Here is a 19,358-nt window from a genome sequence, read left to right on the forward strand (position 1 = left end):
CTTGAGCTTCTAACCATTTTGTGAAGTAGTCTGTCACCACAATGATATAACACTTCTACATAGTAGATGAAGGATGCATAGGTCCAACAAAATCAATACTAGACTTCTCAAAGGGCAAAGGCACAAGGATAGGATTAAGCAGTTATGATTTTCCCTAGCATTGTTTCTCAGACAGACATCACAATGCTTAACATATGCAAAAGCATCTTGAAAAAGTATCAATCACCTACCAGCACGTAAAGCTTTCTGGGTGGTGAGCCATCCAACAAAGTGGCCTCCACATGTTGAATCATAACCTTCCTCTAGAATAAAGGATACCTCATATAGCACCATAAAACAATGATAAATCTCATCCACACCTTTTCTATATAAGATACCCAATATTATTAAAAAGTGAAGTGCTTTTTGCTTGATCTTCCTCTTCTCAAATTTAGAAAGAGTTTCCATTGGGTTGCCTACTCATTGCCTATTGATAGATAATGTGTGATAGATGCATACCATGGTGAAGTAGAGGCTGTATTAATGAATCGACTATAGTATCCCATGTATGAAACAAAACTATGAACTTTCCTAGGGTAAGTGGGTGGGCTTAGGGCCACAATAACAACCACCTTTTTAGGGTCGGTGGCAATACTAGCTGCACTCATAACATAACCTAATAGCAAACCATAAGGTACCCTGAATACATACTTTCAAGGACTCAATGCTATGCAATACTCATGACATCACTCAAAGCATGCATGTAGAACAATCAACTATCTATGAGGATTACGGTAGCTACTCTCAAATCATTTATGGAAACCTTTAGCTCTTTAGGGGGATATATCAACAAACATCTTATCAACCATTCTTTGCCAAGACCTAGGAGCATTACATAGGCCAAACTCCATCACATAGAATGCAAAAGTACCAAAAATTGTAATGTGAATGTCATCTTTAATTTATCCTCTTCAGCTATGGCCATCTAATTATAGCCCATGAAACAATCCATGAAAGAGTATATCTATCATCCTGCCAGCACAGCTGATCTAAAATCTGATCGATAAAGGGTAGAGGATAATAGTCATTCACCATTTACTTTTTCAATTTCTTAAAGTTGACATACATGCGAATTTTTTCTTTCTTTCTTATTACCACATGTGAGCACCATTTAGGTAATGCCCTTTCATCCACAGGCAATTAGGGTATGCATCCAAAATTATTCTCTTTAATCCATACTAAAAAATCAATCAACTAGTTGGGATATCCACTAAACAATCAGAATGTAATATCCATGGATGTCCAAGTAACAACTAATAGCTTGAGGCTCCCAGCAGATCGGATAACATGGAAGTTAATGATCCACTCAATATTAGCAACCATCACATGTACTTGTGCTACCATTTCTTTTGGTTGCCTTAAGGCTATCATCCGGCATGTTTAAAATTGTCATGATATCCTTTTGGATTGGTAGACCTAGCCTCTCTAATAAATCTATACTCATAATGTTTATGGATGAGCTAGAGCCCACCACTACATTTTTTATTAGGATTCCATCAACATATGCCTATACCCTAGGGCAATGCTTCTCTACATTATCCCACCATTCACTACCCACTCAATGGGCACCAAAAGATTCTACAACGTAACCGATCTGTATGATTTTCCTGAACTCCTTTACAAATGTTTGGTGACAATTGGATTAGTTGTAGAAAATTCACATCTGGTTTGAATTCATATAGGGTGTTTGCTAGGTCAAACTCACAAAAGTTTGCCGCTACTCTCCTTTCTTTTTACGCCATCTACTCTTTTGGCTTCTTGATAATCCCAATACCCTCCTTTTCTTTCAATTTCAGTTTCCATTTGACCATAGGCTCCTCCAAAACACTATCATTTTTAAGAGGACCCGCATGGGCATCCAACAACCTCTTATCATCCCTCCGAGATTTAGGATTAACTTTGCTTGTACTACTAGGTTCATCTTTCTGAGCGTATTTTAGTTTCTAACCCCTAGTTACTACCTTAACATAGTTAGGAGATAAATTCTCAATGATTGGCAAAGTTTCAACCGGACTTACCCCACCGAGCATTTCCTTGAGTGTGGCTTTACCCCTTTACAAAATTTTCTGAGGACCCTCTCCTTTAGTATTTGCACAATGGTTCATATGCCCAGGTTGCTGACTACCTTACTAGAGAGAACTAACCCTATTCCAAAAGATTGTGGGTAAGTGACCAAACTTCCCACATATATCACATTTGACATTAGGACAATTATGAGGGAAATGCTACCCACCACACTACTTACAACTGAATCATGATGTGCCCATATCATCAGGCTTTCTAGTATCCTTCTGATTTTGCTAGCGCTTTAAAAAATTAACATCTACAATGATTTGGCGGTATTGCTCAATGATCATATCTATATAAAATTTCATCATATCTTTTACTTCCTTTACAATGTTTGATGCAAAGGACTCATAACCCATGGCTTCAGGAGCTACCCCCCACTAGGTTGCACAACTTACAAAGGGGGTGCTACCTGTATTGACCCTTGGTTTAAAAAAGGACCTCTTTGGTTAGCTGTTGGCTTAATGACATTTGGAGAAGCTGGCAACAAATGCTATTCTACATCATGCTTCCACTCCCATTCGAGTTGGTCACAGGGATACTGATAACACCTTGATCTCCACTCACCAATCCCAAATTATTTCAAGGACTAAGACTCAAATTTAGATTTGTCCTCAATGCATAGGTTGCTTGTAATGTAAGTAGGACGCTACTTCCTCTGCTTAGGTTATAGTAGTATCTATATCCACTAGAGGATGGGCAGCAGGTGGGATAGGGATAGAGGCTTGCAATTTGCAAAAGACCTCTTTCATCTTCTTGGTATATGCTTGGGAATTTTCATGGGGCTCTTGATGTGTCACATTTAGCATACGCAGCTAATATTTTCAACCTCTCTCAAAGGGCAAATTCCCTTTGAAAGGCTACAAAGAAAAAATCGATTATGGTTATAGTACCAGCTTCTAAGCCATGATACAACATTGCAGCCCTCCCTTTTAGGGTCATGTTAAAAGAACATCATTAGATGTCCCTCATCTTGAATTCAGCAATTAAACATGATTTTTTAGAACTTACTTATGTGAAGCTCTGCATCTTTCTATACTAACCCATTAAAGATAGGTAGAGGAAAACTAGGGTTGGAAAATTTGGCATTCTTGCACGAATTGCAATAAGTTGCACCATGATGATAACTAGATTTACTATAGATTGGTTGATCCTTTTTTGCCTCCGATAGTGGACCAAGCAGTTGAGCAAGAAAGGGCTGCTATAAATGCAACAAAAACAATCCTAAGATGGTTGTTACAAACCCTCCAAGGGAGTAAGACTAATGATCTTATGCCTAAACATACTAGAAAGGCTGCTAGATAGGCTGCTCATGATGCAATGGGGGCGTGTTTTATGGAAAATTTGGAAGTAGATGCTTTTCTTGATGGGCATGCATTCATGAGCTCATTTTTGAATGAGGATGAGGCTACTTCATTTGATGATGATGACATAATGTCTTATAGATGGATTTCCATAATAACACTTATGGTTTATCTAATGAAACTACTTCTAGTGATATGTGGCTTTTGAAAAAGAGGTTTATGGGTAAGGGTAGATGTAGATTCTTTAGTTGGATAACCAATTGCCTTTTGAGGATGGCCCCGAGTGTTTAGATACAAAGTCTTCATTACCTTGATGAGAAGTTTATATCATGTGTGTTTAATAATCTATGTCTAAAATGTTCTTGTGGGGGTCAATAGGATTTGTTGTAGGCATGGTGAAATGAAGGGGTTACTCAACCTCAAGGCATCAGGGGAGGGGAAAAAAGAATATTATGGAGAAATTAGTGAAGCAAGAAGGGAGGATTGATATTACTCCAATTGAGGTAGGTGATGATAATCCCAATCCAAAAGAAACTGAAATAGGTGATGATCAAGATACTAGAACTTCCAATGTTGGGGGGGAACAAAGAGCAATAGGAGTTAGATAATGATTGTGTTATTCCTCAAGCTATGGCAAAACCTTATAGTTCCAAATTCCTTGAGACACTGGCAATCAATCCAAGTAGGGTTCCCCCCTTTGTTTCTTTGTGTTGACGTATATGCAATCAAAGGGTGAGGGAGCTTAGATAAGATTTATCTTTGTTGAAGGTTGCATTTGAGAATGAGGGTTACATACCCACCAAAGGCTCTTTTACCCTCTCTTTAGCCTTGCCAAATGGAACACAACAAGAGGTGGATGACAACATTGTCTTTAAGTGGGACAAAATTTTCCAATTAGTAAATGAGGAGTTTGAAAAGGGGTTGGAAGGAAATGAGGATTGGTGCATCCTAAGGCAAAAAAAATGTTTTATGTTTGGGAGGGAAACCACATGACTGTGGCATGGATGTAGAGTATTAATGAGCTATATAGAAACAATAAGGCAAGACATGTGAGAGTGCATTCATAGTTCATTTCACCAAGCCCAAAGATGAGGTGCTCTTGATTGCAGCTTTGTAAAGATTCAACTTGTAAGTTGTTTGTGGTATTGGTTTCTTCTCTCTACTTAAATATGTATGGTACTTTTTGTAACTACTTTCACATTCATGGGTTTCAAATATGTCATTGATGTTGTAGATCTAATTATATTTATATTATGAGTGGGGTACATATGTGTGGTTATAACTTTTTAGGCTAAACGAGGATGTGATTGTGATCACAAACCTCAAGGAATACTTGTTCCATACAAGTACCTTGTGTTCATGTGATGAACAAGAATTGATTGATAGATTCATTGATGAGGAGGAAATGTCTATTCAAAAATCACAGGCCTTGGAAGAAAGCATAAGAAGAAGAGTGTGCTAACCTCTTACCTGTCCATCCTTGATCGTATGGTTTATGCAATGAGTTGTAGACTTTTGTTTTGTGATTTATGTCTCTTGTAAATTTTTGTTTACATTGGTCCTCCTTTCTTATTTTTAGGATAAGTGGAATGCTCATTTTGAAATGGCATGCAAAAATATCTCTTCCAATCTTCCAAAGGACGAGATTGAAGCAAAGGTGAACCGTAAGAAAGGCAATCACCAAAACATATAATAGGAAAATGACACATGTAACAAGTTTTAAAGTTTGTAGTTTTACTTCTAGATATGCTACTCATACATAGAAAATGTCCTATTCAATCAAGGTTATGTATTTCTAGATTTTGGCTATGGTAAACCCTTCATTGGGCAATGACTAGTTTCAAATACTATGGAAACTTCCCTTTGAAGACATGAAGTTTAAGATAACAATATCGAAGTTGATTGCTTCAGTTGCATGTTTGATGCAAAAGAAATTATCACTCCTGTCATTGCTTGGTGCAAATGAGACTTTGAGGCAGAGCTATGGGGTGCCCATAGGTGAACATTTCTTTATACTATGGTTGGCAAAGGAGATACGAATGGATTATGTCTAGGAAGAGGCTTCTCAATTGTTGAAGCAAGTTATTGAGTCAAATGCTGCTAGAGGGAGGATTAAGCTTCCAAATGAGCCAACATTAGATCAATTCTTCCTGGACATCATGGCTAGATATAGAGGAGTACTTTTACTTCCACACTAGAAAAAGATGTATGTGGTGGCTACTCTTGCAACCAAGCATGTAGACATGCAAAATTCCTCAAGTCGACTGCTGGTATATAGGTTAGTATCCTATTTGTTAGATATTTTGAATGAATATATTTGATAGTTGACATATTTTTTATTCTTGGGATTGGGTTTCTTATTACATTACTTGGGATGAAGAAAATTCCATCATTACCTTGCAAGGCTTGGATAATCTTCTCTCCTCCCACATATTACATGTATATCTCAAAAATTTTCAAGGAGGATAACAAGCTAGACGGTTCTTTCATATTGTCTGACTGGGAGCGCAACCATTGCCCTTGGTGATTAGACATTAAAAAATGTGATTTCTTAGAGGAAGAGGAGACCTATCTTAGGCTTGAAGGGAGAATGCAAGCCAAATTCAAGCTCTTCAGGTAGTTTCAACGATGAGCAATAGTGAAATAAGCAAATCAAAGAGAAATCAAAGGTTTAGAGACTAACGAAGCACATTAAGGTCGGATGCGATCGGATCTAGGGAAGGGTATGCTTTTAAATCAAGATAATTCATTATTTTTGGAAATTTTATATATTTTCTTTCTTTTTACTTGTTTGTATGTAAGACCCATTGGGATGTTGTTTATGTGGATTCTACGCATTTAACTACTTCCATCCTTTCTTACAAGAAGATGGGTCACATGGAGTTGCACCATGTGCCCCTTGAACATTTTCATGAGCTTGCAAATAAAAACCCTTAAAGTCACACATATGTGTGGCAATATGATTATATTTATTTAGCAGGAGAATTGCTTGCTAGAAATTTCCAAGAGGGTTTTGAGCTGATGAGAAAGTTCTATCTAGAGATGGATGGTGGAAAGAAGCTAAGAAATTCAAAGCTAAGCTCTTGGAGTGTGGAGTATTGTTTTATTGATCTTCCCACAAGCTCCCATGTAGTGGGTTTTGATGACATTCCTCCTTGGAATAGGATGTCAAGCGAGCATATCCAGTTAGCATTAACAATGGCAAGTGCAATTATAGATGACTTGAGATGGGTGCTTGTTATTTTTATCCTTTCATGCCTTAGAGTTGTGGAGAAAATGGCATCACGTGTAGGATTGGAATAGGTCTCCAATGAGCAATGGTGTGTTCAGAGCCTTACTCAAGCACAACAAAATGTGGAGTCTCCTTCAAGGTATGAAATGTTTTTTCTCAATTGCTTATTAGTAATTCCTTTTTTGTTATATTGTACTTAAGTGTCTTTGTGTTTATATAGAGTCAAGTTTTTTATGTGATGGCTTTCCATAAGGTTGTAAAAAGAGTCCAAAATATAACATAGAGGTTGCCTCAAAGGTAGGAAAAATAATAAGTATACCCTTGTTTGATAATGATATTTATGTATAAGTTTCAATGCTAACTAAGTACTCAAAAGGTAGTTCTGTGTTATGATGGCACAAGTTGGGGATGCCTTGTAGGAAGATTCGATAGAAGATGTCATCTACCATTATTTTCCCTCTTCTTTGAAAGCACGACGTGATGGAAAAAGTGGTAGTTGGCATGGGCCACTAGAGAAAAGTGCCTCACATATGTTGCTATTCATGGATGCATTTTTCCCTCCTAGTGGTTGTGTACTTGAGCTTGGATGTGGAACTTCTCCTTGCATGAAGGAAACCATGCATATGGATACCCTTGCATGGTGATAGAGAGTGATGCTAAGATATGTGATAAGAATTTTCTTCCTTTTGTCAATGGTTACTTATGACACATATGCAATTGGAGCTATGGACATTGATACTGAGGATGAGGAAGATGCTAAAGTGTTCGTGTGTGATGTCCCATCTGACTAGTAAATGAATGAGTCCAATCCCTTAAGTGTATCTTGGTAATATTATTTTCTACAAATGAATTGACCCATCATAGCTATTAGCCATGTTATGCAAAGGACATGGCCAGCACATGGCAAGTACTGCAAAATATGATACATGCAACAGAAGAAGAAGACTCAAGTGTGTTTTCATTGTTGAGACAATACAATGGAGGATTGAGTTTTGTTGCCTTTATGGTTACCAATAACTATGCAAGCTTATAAATTTTAATGACGCTTCAATTTCTATCATTCATAACGAGAGTGCCAGTGTGATGCTATTTGTGCTCCACTATGTTCAATGTTTTATAATCAGCAGTAGAATAGCACCAATGTTATGTTACTTTTACTCCACTCTATTTGATGTTTTATTATTGATAGTGAAAGTATTATGATATGTTTGCAAAGGTGGATGTGCTACATGGTCATTAATAGCAGAATAGTACCAGTGTTGTACTATTTGTAATCCACTCTATTTGATGTTTCATTGTTAATAGTGGAAATGCATGATATGTTTGGAAAGCTGAAAGTGCTTCATGTGCTTCAAATTCCATATCTTGTACTTGTAATGGAACACCAACTATGTTACATCATATAGCTTTCTATATTGTGGGTGAATATAATAGCACATGGTTGTTTTCTTTGAGAAACTATATTTGTTAATTCTTCATAAATACTTGCTCATGCGTGACTTGCTTGCCACTTTTTTCTCACCATGTGAATATATTCTTTCTTGGCTATCCAAGGTGCAAAAATCCAGAGCCTTATCTACTACTAAGATAGAGTATATTACAATCATTGAGGCGTGTAAGAAGGCCCTATTCTTAGGCCATCTGGTAGCAAACCTTAGTATTATTGTTACTTCTACACTGCATTCAGATTCTATGAGTGCCATTCAGTTGGCCCGTAATTCAATCTTTTGTGAGAAGACTATGTACATTGTGGACACGCTATCACTCCATTAGAGGTGGTAGATGACAAGCCTATTGAGCTTGTCAAGATCTCAATTGACAAGAATCCTAAAAATCTATACACTAAAAGTCTCTCAATGGAACGTTTTGCCTTTCTAAGAGGTTGATGGACGTAAGATGAGATGACGTCTTTCCTTATCTTGTTATACTCTATGTACATATTGTACTTTTCTCTCTCTTTTTTTCTTTTACTCCTTACTAAGGTACATTCTTCTTTAAGTGCGAAGTTGTTGGTGGGGGTAAAGGCATCTATACCTAGCCGCCCGTATTTAATCACTATACACTATATCCACACACATGTACACTACAAGTGGTGGATGCTCATCATTGTCACTCTATTCTTTATTCGTTCAATGACTATGGAATAAGGGAAGGTCAGTCACACATTATGACTGTTGGAGTTCCCACATATGGTGTCTCTCTCTCTCCATCTCTTACTTCATCTACCATAGCTCTTGCTTTCACTTGTGTGCTTCCACTTGAGCTCTACCTTTCAAGGGGTTTTAAAAAGGAGAGCTTTATATTCTATCTTTGGAGCTTTTCTTAATGGAAGAAGGAAAGCTTCAAAAATTAAGGGTCCATTAAATAATTGCACTTTATTTTCTATAATATTAACCATTTAAATTTTGGAAACACTAGTTTCAAATTGATTCCATTTGACAATTTCAATGGCATTTGATCAAATTACCTTTCATTGCTAGTAAATTCATGATGCGATGAGAGGGACTATTTGCTAGATTATATGATCCCAAAGAGGATTTCGTATATCACAATCTTACAATCCAAGTTAGGTAGACACTAAGCTTTGCTGTAGGATATCTGAAAGGTGAGAAGGATTGAAGCTTGCACGCGAGCTATGGCGGGAGAGCAAGAGCAAGAGAGAGAGAGACAATAAATGGGAACTCCAACAGTCACAATGTGTGACCGGGCCTTCCTTTATTCAAACTGTCACTAAAAGAATAAAGAATAAAGTGATGTGACGGGCACCCGCCACCTGCAGTGTGCAGTGGCGGGTACTGTCAGTGTAGTAATACACGGGGCAGCACGGCGGAGGCGCCTTTACCCCCAACAACCTCCCACTTAAAGGCGAATCTGCCTAATGAGAGAGAAAAGAAAAAAAAAAAGAAAAGACAGTACAAATGTACATAGGTACAAGGGATGAGGAAAGGCGACATCTCATCCAACGCCCATCAACCTCCTGAGGAAGGCAAACCGCTCAGTAGTGAGGCTCTTCGTGAGCAGATCTGCAGGATTCTCGTCAGTGGAGATCTTGACAGAGTCAACAGACTTGTCCTCCACGACACCACGTATGAAGTGATACCTCACCTCAATGTGTTTCGTCTTCGCATGGAAGACCGGATTCTTAGCCAACTGAATGGCACTCATAGAATCTGAATGCAGTGTAGGTGTAGCATCAATCCCAAGGTCAGCAACTAGACGGCCTAAACATATGGCCTCCTTGCAAGCCTCAGTGGCTGCAACATACTCGGCCTCAGTGGTAGACAAAGCCGTACACTTCTGAACCCTGGACATCCAAGAGACAGCCCCTCCAGCATAGGTGAATACATAGCCAGAAGTGGACTTCCTACTATCTGCATGTCCTGCATAATCGGAGTCAGTGTACCCCACGACCCCTGTATCCTGGCTGCCATAGCAAATACACATATCTGCTGTGCCCTTCAGGTACCTCATGATACCCTTCACAGCATCCCAATGTCTGCTGCCAGGTGTAGCCATATAGCGTGCCACAACACCAACTGCATGCGCAATATCTGGACGAGTGGCTATCATGGCATACATCAAACTGCCCACGGCTGAAGCATAAGGGATCTTGGCCATCTCGGCCCTCTGCTCATCTGTCTGCAGACAATCGGCCTGTGATACCTTCACATAAGAAGGTAATGGACAGCCAATAGGCTTTATGTCCTGCATGCGGAAGCGCTTAAGGACTTTATGAAGGTACTCCCGCTGTGAGAGATACAAAAGCCCCTGATGCCTATCGCGCTTAATGCGCATCCCAAGTATATGTGAGGCCTGTCCCAAATCCTTCATCTCAAAGATCTTCTTCAGCTGAGATTTAAGAGCATCTAGCTCATCATGAGCTTTCCCTGCTATCGGCATATCATCAACATAGAGTACCAAGATAAGCAAACTGCCATCACGGGCTTTCTTCATGTAAAGACACGGATCCATAGCACTCCTGCTATAGCCCTGTGACTGCATAAAGGCATCAAACTTATGATACCATTCCCTAGGTGCCTGCTTCAAGCCATACAAGCTCTTCTTCAACTTGCACACTAGGTGCTCCCTTCCAGGTTCTGCAAAGCCCTTAGGCTGATCCATATAGATCTCATCATGCAAGTCCCCATGTAGAAAAGCCGTCTTGACATCCATCTGATATAGATCTAAGTCAAGCTGTGCAACCAAAGCCAAGACTAAGCGCAGGGTGGTCATCTTAACCACAGGAGAGAAGACCTCATCAAAGTCCACACCATGTTCCTGCTTAAAACCCTTTGCTACCAATCTAGCCTTGTATGCCGGCTTGGGGTGTCCAGGGGTACTTTTCAGCTTGTACACCCACTTGCATGGCAAAGCCTTCTTGCCCTTAGGCAAGGCAACCAAATCCCAAGTCTCATTCTTATGTAGGGAGTCTATCTCAGACTGCATAGCCCTCTCCCAGGAGTGACTGTCACCCCTGCGCATAGCCTCATCATAAGTGAAAGGCTCTCCTGCATCTGTAACCAAAACATAATGCATAGAGGGCTGAAATCTGTCAGGTGGACGTCTGTCTCTAGCAAACCGTCTCACCGCAGGCTCTACTGCCTGTCTAACTGCCTGTCCAACACCCTGGCCCTGTGGAGGAACTGCTGCAGGCTGTAGTACTGGCTGTGCTGGAGCTCTAGGCTCCTCCTGAAAGATCACTCTACGGATCTCAACCACCTTCTCAGGCTGCCTGTCCATCTTGTCTTCATGGAAGACGACATCATGGCTGCGTACTATTTTCCGTGCCTACGGATCCCATAGGCGATAGCCCATCTCTCCTGACTCACCATAGCCAAGGAATATGCATTTAATGCTCTTTGGATCCAATTTACTCCTCTTGTCCTTGGGCACATGGCAGAATGCCTCACATCCAAAGACACGGAGATGCGCATAAGAGGGTGGCTTACTAGCCCAAACTTCCTCTGCAACCTGGAAATCCAATCCACTGGAAGGCGATCGGTTTATGACATGCACTGCCGTACTAACTGCCTCAGCCCAAAAACTCTGGGGTAGGCCTGTATGGCTAAGCATAGAGCGCACACACTCCTGAATAGTCCTGTTCATGCGCTCAGCCAAACCATTCTGGGGTGGGGTGTAAGGGGCGGTCAACTGACGCTTAATACCCCTGTCATCACAAAACTGCTCAAAAGCATGCCAGACATATTCTCCCCCATTGTCAGTCCTAAGGCATTTCAGCCTATACCCAGTCTGGTTCTCAACAAGAGCAAGCCAACGCTGAAAGACTGCCAAGACATCGGACTTTTGCTTTATGGGATAAGCCCACACTTTCCTAGAAAAATCATCAATGAAGGTAACAAAGTACTTCGCGCCACCCATAGACATGCAAGGCATAGGCCCACAAACATCGGAATGCACCAATGCCAAGGGCTCACTCATGCGTGGCCTACCCGATTTCTTATGCGTAGACCTATTCTGCTTACCATAAAGACAATGATCACACGAGTCAAAACATGCATAATCCAAAGGCGGAAGATACTACAAACCAGATAACATTTTCATTCCCTTTAAAGACATATGCCCCAAACGGGCATGCCAAAGTGATACATGTGGGATAGAGCCCACTGCCAAAACATGGTCTACAGAAGACCCAGATACAACAAGAGGATAGAGGCTACCAGCCTTGGCACCTCTAGCAAGCACAAGTCTGCCTTTGGTGATCTTCCAGGCAGAATCCCCAAAACAGACATGAAACCCTGCATCATCCAACTGTCGCTGCGCGTAAGCGCAGGTACATGACGTACATCCCTGAGCAAAAAGGAACTGCCAGTGGAAAACTGCAACTGAATATCTCCACAGCCCACAATATCAAGAGACCTGTCATCTCCAAGTCTGACTGATCCAGATACAGTACGGTAAGAGTGAAACCACTCACGGTAAGGCGTCACATGGAAGGACGCACCTGAATCCAATAACCAGCACTGTGCATACATACTAGGTGTCTCAGTCAAGTGTGAAGCATCAGAAGAACTAGCTGCAAGTATGAACTCATCACTACCATCGGAATCCTTGGTCTGCATGACATTAATTTCTTCAATCTTGACGCTGGACTTCGCAGGTACTATGCTGCGATCAGAGGACTTCTCTTGCACTTTCTCTTTGCCCTTATCCTTGCGCTTCTCATTGCGCAACTCATGACACTGTGGTCTGATATGGCCCTTTTTCCCACAATGATGACAAGTGACATTAGCGTTGCACCCACGCGACTTACTACGCGACTTTCCACGAGATTTAGACCGACCCTTCTGCGAGTCACGGCCTCGGCCATTACCACGGTCATACCTGTCATTCCTGCCTCTAACTGTCAAAGCATGACTACCACGAGAGGCATCCAAGTTTTTGCGATTCACCTCTTCCTGAAGAAGAGCACTCTCAACATCTGCCAATTTTAGAGTAGCACTAGAGGCACAAAGAGCAGTACGGAAAACATCCCATGACTCATTCAAAGTCCCAAGCAAGAAAAGAGGAGTTACTTCCTCTCCAAAGGTGATATCCTGTGAAGTCAGGTTCTTCAGTATAGCATGGAACTGGCTCAAGTGAGCAGACATAGTCGCATTATCCTTCATGCGCAGATCCATAAGCTGCTTCAACCAGTACATCTGGCTCGCCGGACTTTTCTTATCATAAAGATTCTTGATCTTATTCCATAGATCCCATGCACTCTGTGCTTCCTCAAATACATTATAATGTACCTGTTCAGTGAGAGACAATACAATCGTGGACTTGCATAGCTCATCAAGTTCAAGCCAGTCATCATTGTCCATAGTTTCAGGCTGCTCCCCACTCAACCGAAGTGGCTTAATCTGAGATTTCTGCATCAAAACCTGCCATATTTGACTCTTCCAGTAAGAGTAGTTGGTACCATCCAACTTTTAATGTTAAAGATGGCACTATCATGCGAAGATGACGCCATTATGCAGGCTGGAAATGCCCAAACAGTCCAAAACTGCCTGTTGTTTTACTGCAGAAACTGCCCAAAAATGACCAAAACAGGGGTCCAAAGGGCGAGCAAAGTGTGCCAAAAGTTGCTGCCCACTTAGTACTAGGTGCGGTACACCAAATCAAGATATTTCAGCGTGAAAAGTACACCTCAGTCCACCAATAACTGCTTGCTGTAATAAATTGCAGGTATGCAGTCTAGAGAGCAAACTGTCCCAAAATAGGATCCAATGTCAAGCAAACAATGCTAGGTCCAAAGCTGGCATGAAACGGACATAAGCAAGGCCAATGACAGTGAAAAGAACATGAGCTCAACACCGAAGCATATCAAAATAACATCTGCCAGTGAAAGGCACACTCCCAGACACTCTAGACAAAGTGTTCCTGTAACTGCCAAAACCTGACACAAATAGGTGTCTGCTCAAAGAGAAAGATCCAAATATGAGACTCAGCTCATAAGCATCCTGTGAACCAAGAGTACATCAATGCATATCCATAAAGATCAGAGTATGATCCCAAAGTCTCAATGCGTATGTAGCTGCTCAAGACATAAACTGCTCCAAATACATGTAAGTGCTCCAATAGCATGCAACTGTCAAAGGTCAAGCAAGCATGTAAAATGCTCCCACTGGCACAAAAGGCATACAAAGCGAGCTCAAAAGCTCAAACAACCCAAGAGAAAGCACCAGTGATAAGTGACCCTGCCAATGCATCAAGCGCATCCAAGAGAGCATGACATACATGAAGCACCGGTCGTATTAACCATGAAGCAATACATAAGCCCAAATAAGCTCTCGGTCAACTCAATGACATCCAAATAGCAACCAAGATCAGTGATCAAGTAAGCTGGGAATGCTCAAATACATCCAAATCCAAGCTCCAAATGTCGGTATGGCATACACGAACCAAATAGCATATGTCACGAACCAAAGCATGTAATGCAAAAGCCTAACTGTCAAGCAGAGACATGAGGCATAGGCGATCCACGAGCATGCCAAGTCGGTCCAAATGCCAGTGAAGCCTAATGCGAAGCTCAAAAGCATCCCATAATCTCATACATATGCTCCAAGCCGTCCCCAAATGTCAGTGACATCATGCCAAATCTCAAAGCATACATCTGGTATCGGTAGGTAAGTGCCAAAGCCTGTAAAGTACCTTCAGCCCACTGTTATTCCAGCATGTATTTACTGTTCTAAACAGTAGATTTCAGCCCCGAATTCAAGCCAAAATCATGGTCAAACCAAATACATACATCCCCAATACATCCGGGTAGGAAGTAGACCGCATACGGGCATCAAATAAGGTAACCGGAGTAGAGTATAAGCATCAAATGCCAATGCCAAGTGTGGCTGCCCTATTTCCAGCACTGTATAACAGTAAATAACAGTCCCAAATCAGCCAATATTTTAGGCCAAAATCATGCCATAATCATGTGCATACATTCCCAAGGCACTAGGCATCATGTAGACCGCATACGGGCATCAAATAGCACAACCGGAATGGAGTATAAGCAACAAATGCTAATGCCAAAGGTGCTGCCCTGTTTTCAGCCTGTTATGACAGTTTATGACAGTCCCAAATCTAAAGAGATCAGCCCCGAATGATCAAGACCAATGCCCAAAGCTTGAATGACATCAAACATGAAGTCTATAGCCCTCTTGATCAAGGTAGAGAGCAAGAAGCAATGGCCAAGTGTGGAGCTGAAGTAGATGAGTGCTCACAGCCTGGAAAAAAATAATGCAATCTGCCCTGTTGGTGCTGAACTTGCTGCTGCTCCACATGGGCTGAAAAGGGGGTAATGGGGGAATCAAGAAGGGCCTATCAAAGGCCTATGACAAGCCTCTTTGAGCCTTCATAGGTGTAAGGCACAATATGAGGGGAATAAACTTCAAGGGTTTGAAGCCATGGCTGCCCTTGATGTTTGCAACCTGTAGACTAAAATAAAACCCTAAAAGAATGATCAAATACCTCAGTATCAATGCCTTGAAGGTGCCTCAATAGGCTGGGAAGGTGCTCGGGAAGCCAGGGAGTGACGGGAGCTCGGGGAGATGGGATATGGCTGCCGGGATGGAGATCCAATGCGTGAAGCGAGTCGATGCGAAGGTCGGGAAGCACCGAGTCGAGCTCGAGCAAGAGAATGCCAAGCTCTGATACCAATTGAAAGGTGAGAAGGATCGAAGCTTGCACGCGAGCTATGGCGGGAGAGCAAGAGCAAGAGAGAGAGAGACAATAAATGGAAACTCCAACAGTCACAATGTGTGACCGGGCCTTCCTTTATTCAAACTGTCACTAAAAGAATAAAGAATAAAGTGACGTGACGGGCACCCGCCACCTGCAGTGTGCAGTGGCGGGTACTGTCAGTGTAGTAATACACGGGGCGGCACGGCGGAGGCGCCTTTACCCCCAACAATATCTCTTTCAAGTGTCTTGACTTGCATGTAAATAAATTATAGAATTGTGCAAAGTCTACCAAATGAATGGAAAACAAGATTAAGGAAATCTAGAATCACACACACACACACACACACATAGATATATGCATACATCATACACACACACATAGACATGCATACATACATACATATTAAGTAGACAAAAATTAATTCTTTAGTTTGGTTGTATGTAAGTTGAAACTTGATAGATATATATTAGACATCAAACTGTTAGAATGTATATATATACAGTTTTAAATTCATGTAACTGTATAATTTTTTTAATATAATACTTGATTCTAAAATGAGCCAAACTTCCAATACTTGAATGTAAGCTTTTTGCAATAGTTTCTTGTACATATGTGTGTAAGCTACATGTGAATACTAAAAACAAAATTTATTATACTTGCTTTCTTGCTTTTAGAAAGGCTTCACAGTGACTCCTAGGAAAGTGTTACTCCTAGGAATAAGTGTTAAATAGGTTAGAAATGGCTATGAAGTTTGACATACTAGATGGGAGCTTTAGTAGGTTAAACATTAAGCTAAGACTCAAATATTCTCAACTCTAGATGATTTGAAAGGGCTGCCATTTTGAATATCATTACTTTTTTATGTTGCTTCTTCCACAAGTTGTGCAAGAAATATTGACATCTTGCTTCCAAAAAATGGCACAAAAGTAGGGAAGCTTTTCTAGAAAGGAATACAATGTGCCTTAGTTGTGAACACTAGAGAGGGTGGGCTAAGTGACAAATCCAAAAGTGGAGTGATCACTCAACATCTAATGACCTTGCTTTGTATATGATTTTGGTTGAACTTGTAATACATTTCCCCTGCCTTAATGATGAGGATATAGGAATTGGGTTTCCAACTAACATTAGAAAATCGTCGGGGAATATGGACTCCAAATGAGCCTTTTAGATTCATATTTAATTAATTCTCTAATTTTTTATAGAAGAATGAGGTGTATCAATGAGAGATGGGGTGGTATGCACATTCTATGCACTTCCTTTTCCACCCTGGCCCACCAATTTGGTTTTGTTCACAAAAGGAATGGTTTTGCCAAAGGAGAATCTTGACTTCCAAATTTTAAAGTTTCATGATTGCCTCATTATAAGTGCCACATGTAAAGGTGGACGAGGCCAATTCTACATTCAAATTCAAATCCCAATTTAAAAATATTGTTAATATGAACCCCATAGGTTGCCCCTTAGGCAAAAAAGTGCAGAGAGCAAGCCTTGCATAAGTAGTCCTTAGCCTAACAACAATCGCATTGTCATTAGGCCAACTCATATTTGCCTAGGCATGGGATTCAACTCATGAACCTCCTCTTAATAGGCACGGGATTCAGCCCATGAACCTCCTCTCAATAGGGCCTACCTCTAACCACCAGGGTAAAGGCAAGTAACTAAGGGCCACATTGGTGTGAATCCTATAAAATGTTCTGCATGCATGCTGATTTGCTAATATCGTTTATTGGATTTCACTGGGGTTTTGGTCGAAATTGTTTTTGAAGCCCATGATGACATTTAGGCCCACCATTCCTCAGGGATTTAGAAAATGTAAGTCTTTCCTAAACGAACCCTAATTTCGAGTCCAAACTCTCCACATACATCGGCTAATGGGGATCTCATAAATGGTTGTAGGTTGCACACTAAACCATAGGTCTAGGTTTCACTTTGAACCATGGGCCCTGAGAGCGAGAGCAGGTGTGGGATATATATTGCACCTCGTCGGTGTAGGATATACATTGCACCTCTTGTGACTCTCTACTACATTCTCTTTTTTCCCATGCAAAACGGAACGAGTATGGTTTAATTAAGATGATTATTTTTAAGTGTTATTTCTTTTAAGTGATTATTCTCTACTATATTGTGTGTAAAGGGGTGACGTCTCGACCTCACATTTTAAAGAAGAGATGGGAGTTGATTTGACTTGGCCTCGGGATCCGGATCACGCACAGCATTGATATTAGATAATAGATATCCTTCCTTTTTATTAAAAAAATATTTTAAAAATAACTTATTTATTTATTTATTTATTTAATGTTCAGGTTGCGCACATGGACTTCGAGGTAGTCTTGTCCTGTGTATCCTCCATGCGCTTCTCAGCACGCCAAAAGCATCGAGGTAACGTGGCCGCATCGTTTCCCCCCTTTTAAACATGGTGCACAAATGTGCAAAACATGACCCTTTCTCGCCATTCTAAATGCTTCATTAATTTTAAAAAAACTCTCATCTCCTATTTAAGGTTTAAATTGCCCTCTATATCATTATGACTTAGCCAAATTCTTGCAAGTGGCTAAAATAATTTAGGTCTAAGTATGTTCATCTTCTCTTGCAATTTCTCATCATCTAAGGATAGTCTTGATACTACTATCAAAGTTTATGGTTACAAGAGATGCACATTTCTTTTCCAAGATTAGGGCTAGTTCCATTGGAAAGAGAAAAGGGCTAAAGTCCCCTACAAGACAAACTTTCCATCTTCAAGGATGATATAACTACTAGATATTTACAATATTTTAAAGAAAGGAAGAGAAGGAAGTGATTGGTCCTTTTAACTAGAAGCATGGCATGATGGAAAGTTAATGGAATTAAAGATTTTCTGCATTTGTGTCTACAAGTCGAATGCTTTGATTGGATGAAGAGAAAAGGGCCCTCATGTTCATGTATGTGTTAATGTTTTATGTGTATATGTAATCGCCCACTTGTACGTGCATGCACACACACAAGCATATGCATGTGCATGCCCACCCACATGCTCTCTCTCTCTCTCTCTCTCTCTCTCTCTCTCTCTCTCTCAAGCATGCATGTGTGCACACTCATACACACACAAGTGCAAACATGCACATAGATGTATGTCCTAGCTTGATGAAAATACATCAAAACATTCAAAAGTAAAATGGGAAGATACAATACACTACTTCAAATAGTGGGCAAACACATGCTTTCCTATGAGAACTTTACCATCTTCAATGTTAGATCCAAACACAAAAATTGTGTCTTGTACTCATCATCACAAGAATTGTCTAGAGTCCCCAAAATGTAACCTGAGTCAAGCCCAAGCTCTCATAGGAGGAAACCCATGGGTCAAAGCCCAAGGCTTTCATAAGAGGAAGATTTTGAGGTTCATAGTTTATCAATATTATCAATATGTGCATGTGTCTCTAAGTATTTATCAACATCTATCACCATCATTATTGAAATTAAATACTAACCACTCACACGCTAGTGTGTACATATATGCACACTGGTGCACCCATACACACTCTCTCACACCCACCCACCA

The sequence above is a fragment of the Lygodium microphyllum genome, chromosome 2, assembly GCF_053477565.2.
Source record: "Lygodium microphyllum isolate KBCC chromosome 2, Lygodium_microphyllum_v1.1.10, whole genome shotgun sequence".
NCBI classification, from domain to species: Eukaryota; Viridiplantae; Streptophyta; class Polypodiopsida; order Schizaeales; family Lygodiaceae; genus Lygodium; species Lygodium microphyllum.